The following is a 3,287-nucleotide window of genomic DNA, read 5'->3' as shown; positions in this document are numbered from 1 at the left end:
ATATATACAAAATCTGAAAGATGGCAGTCGTCGGCTTCAGCCCCCACGCACATAGTGCGGGGGTGCTCGCAGAAGACGCATTTTCACACTTAACCCAACGTCTTGGTCCTACAAAGGAGGTGATAGCGCAGCGGGCCAGGCAACCGGACTATAATGCTTTAACACTTTCACTTAGCCATAGGAGTTTGACAGTGAGACTATTTAGGAAGCCCCTTGGTGGCAACTGCGCTCGTTCGAGTTCGGGGCGTGTATGTGCCTGACCGGGAAGCGGCCCTTCGTTAAAGCAGAGGAATCCGATAGATTCCGATAGGTCATCGAGTGGCTGACCAGTCTCACGCTACATCATGACAGTCAGTTTTCGGCTTTCTCTAGTGAGGTGCTCGCCCGGCCGAACCGGGGCACAATCGCAGTAGTTCTCCTGGTGCTACCTTAGCCGATAGAGCAGAACGTAAGGTAGCCGAACTCAGGAGCCGAGCAACCCAACATTTGACCAAAGATATGATTCGGAGCTGATGCATACAATGCCAAAACTCGCGACGCCGAACACTCCCTAAGGTGTTCGGTCTTTATGAGTGCGGGCGAAACAACACTCTTTATTATTAAACAAGCCCCTAGTGTCCAGGTACGTGCAAAAATTCTAACGTGGCCACATGCCAAGACGCCAGCCTCCTCCTTGGTTATATCAGAAAGAAAGAAAAACTAGGGGATGTGTAGCAACAAGAGACAGTAAAAAAGGTTTACGTAGGGTCTTAATCTAAAAAGAATCCTTTAGAACGGGTCCCTACTGCACGTCTGCGCCTGTGTCTCCGTTGTGCCGTATCCTGGACGGGCGCCGCACGACGTTCATCTGTAAAAGAGAGGAACTAAGTTGAAAATGGGTCATGCCGAAAATTTTTAAAATAAACAAAGTATAAAGTAAAATATATAAGATTAAGCTTTATTGTCTCTTATTGTATATGCGTGGAGCCCCTAGTGCTGGGGTATATGGCCTCTAGGCCTGCATCAATGATGATTTTGCACCGAACTCGTCTATCCGCGTTCGTGGTCTTGAATGACCTATTTCGAAGTTTTTTGGCCGGTGAGGCCATTTTGCTGTGGGGTTGTCAAAGCGGCCGCACAGTCCTCCGCTTGGGGAGGCGCACTTTAGTGCTTCCCCTTCAAAGAGATGATGCCTCATGGACCGGGCATCTTAAGCGTAAGAGATGCATAATGTGGTATTGCGTTAAAGCATGCAAAAGCTTCGCGTCCCAGTAGTGCTTGATAGCGACTTGAGAACGGGACGACATAGAAGGTCAGCTTTTCGCGGCGGAGGTTATCGGCAGAGCCGAATATGACTTCGAGCCGGAGAAAACCCATACAATGGGTGTCCGGACTAGGTATTACCCCTTGAAAGGAGGTTTTGCTGCGACGGATTCTTGCTGGGTTTATCCCCATGTGCTGGATTGTATCCTGATATATCAAGTTTAGTCCACTGCCGCCATCCATAAGGACATTTGAAAACTGGAGTCCGCCAATTATTGGATCGAGTATCAAGGCAGTCCAGCCTGCATTCTTGATATTTCTAGAATAATCTAGCTGATCGAAGATGATCGGTTTTGACAACCAGTGGCAGGACCCTTTGGGGATGGGCCGTGTGGTGCGTACCTTTACGGGCGCCGCACGTTTTGTTATGTGAAGTGAATTCACTGTTTTTACTTCTTGTGGGAAGTTCTTTTGTTTCCTGGTGCTCTGCTTTTGGGGTTCGTCCTCGTCTTTGCTTGGTGTGTCGAGCCCCTTGTGTTCGGCATTGAGTCTGCCGGATTGTTTGAGAACCCAACAGCCTCTGTGGGTATGGTTAGCAGGCTTCCCGGGAGTACTATGTATCTGACATATCCTGTCCAGGATTTTATTTAGGTTGGATGGATCGTCCCTGTTATCCTGGGGGGCGATTTTTCCTGATTTTGTCGTGAGCCTTTGAATCCGGCATTGACTGCCGTGCTCTTCGGACTTTTGTCCTTAGTCCAGCGACGGTCCTTGTTGCGTCGCGGTTTTCCATTTCCATCCCTAGTTTCGGATGTACTTGGGTCGCTGGGGCTGCACCTTGCCAACAAGCTGTCCTCCCCTGCACAAAAGCGGGTCATGAGGCTTGTTAGTGCGGCCATTGTTCTTGGCTTTTCTTGGCCGAGGTGTCTGGCGAGCCATTCGTCTCGGACGTTATGCCTGAAAGCTGCTAAGGCTTCGGCGTCCGGACAGTCGACTATCTGATTCTTTTTAGTGAGGAATCTATTCCAGAACTACCGAGCTGATTCTCCGGGTTGTTGAGTTATGTGACTAAGATCGTCTGCATCCGGAGGGCGGACATAGGTCCCTTGAAAGTTTGCTCGGAAAGCATCCTCGAGCTCTTCCCAGCTTCCAATTGTGTTTTCGGGAAGGCTTTTAAGCCAATGTCGGGCTGGCCCTTTAAGCTTAAGGGGTAAATATTTTATGGCGTGGAGATCATCTCCTCTAGCCATGTGTATGTGGAGGATATAATCCTCGATCCAAACTCCAGGGTCTGTTGTTCCATCATATGCCTCTATGTTTACGGGTTTGAATCCCTCTGGGAATTCATAGTCCAGGACCTCATCGGTGAAACATAGGGGGTGTGCGGCGCCCCTGTATTTGGGTGTGTCGGATTCTGATGATGGCTTCATAGCGTTGCTTACGAGAGCTTGCTTTCTTGGCCCATAAATGGACCTGACTGGGCCATGATGCGAATCCTTAAGTGGGTCGCATGCCGATTTAGGTGCGGCGCCGCTTGCCGCTTTATGGGGTCGTCTATCCAACCGTGTGGCTTTCTCATTTTTTGAATGCGAGGGCTCTAGGGCCTCTTTGTCGAATTCAGGCAGTAGCTTTCTTTTCGGATAGCTTTTAGTGTGGCGACTGTCGCCGTATTTATCTGCGGTATTGATTACTTTGCTCCATCTAATCCGGAGTGCATCTTCCGCTATTTTTAGCTTCCGCTTCTGCTTTTTTAGGCTGCGTGCAGTTGCAACGAGCCCCTCGTGGAGATTCTTCTGCTCCATGGGTTTATTCGGCGTGAGGTCGTCCAGAATGCCGTTTTCGCCGGAGGAGGGATGTTCGGTTTCTCTATCCGTGTTGCCCTGTTCGGACGGTTGCTCTAAGGCCTGCTCGCAATCTACCGGCTCGTCCTGCTCTATGGTTGGGTTTTTGTCGAGGCGGGGCTTGGGTCGGCGTTTACGCCGATGCTTTGATTGCTTTTCGGGGGGTCGATCTCCCGTCCCATCCCCTTTTTCCTCGTTGTCGCT

Source organism: Triticum dicoccoides, chromosome 2A (assembly GCF_002162155.2).
Source record: "Triticum dicoccoides isolate Atlit2015 ecotype Zavitan chromosome 2A, WEW_v2.0, whole genome shotgun sequence".
In the NCBI taxonomy this organism is placed as follows: domain Eukaryota; kingdom Viridiplantae; phylum Streptophyta; class Magnoliopsida; order Poales; family Poaceae; genus Triticum; species Triticum dicoccoides.
The sequence above is the reverse complement of the archived record's forward strand: the minus strand, read 5'-3'. Positions refer to the sequence as shown.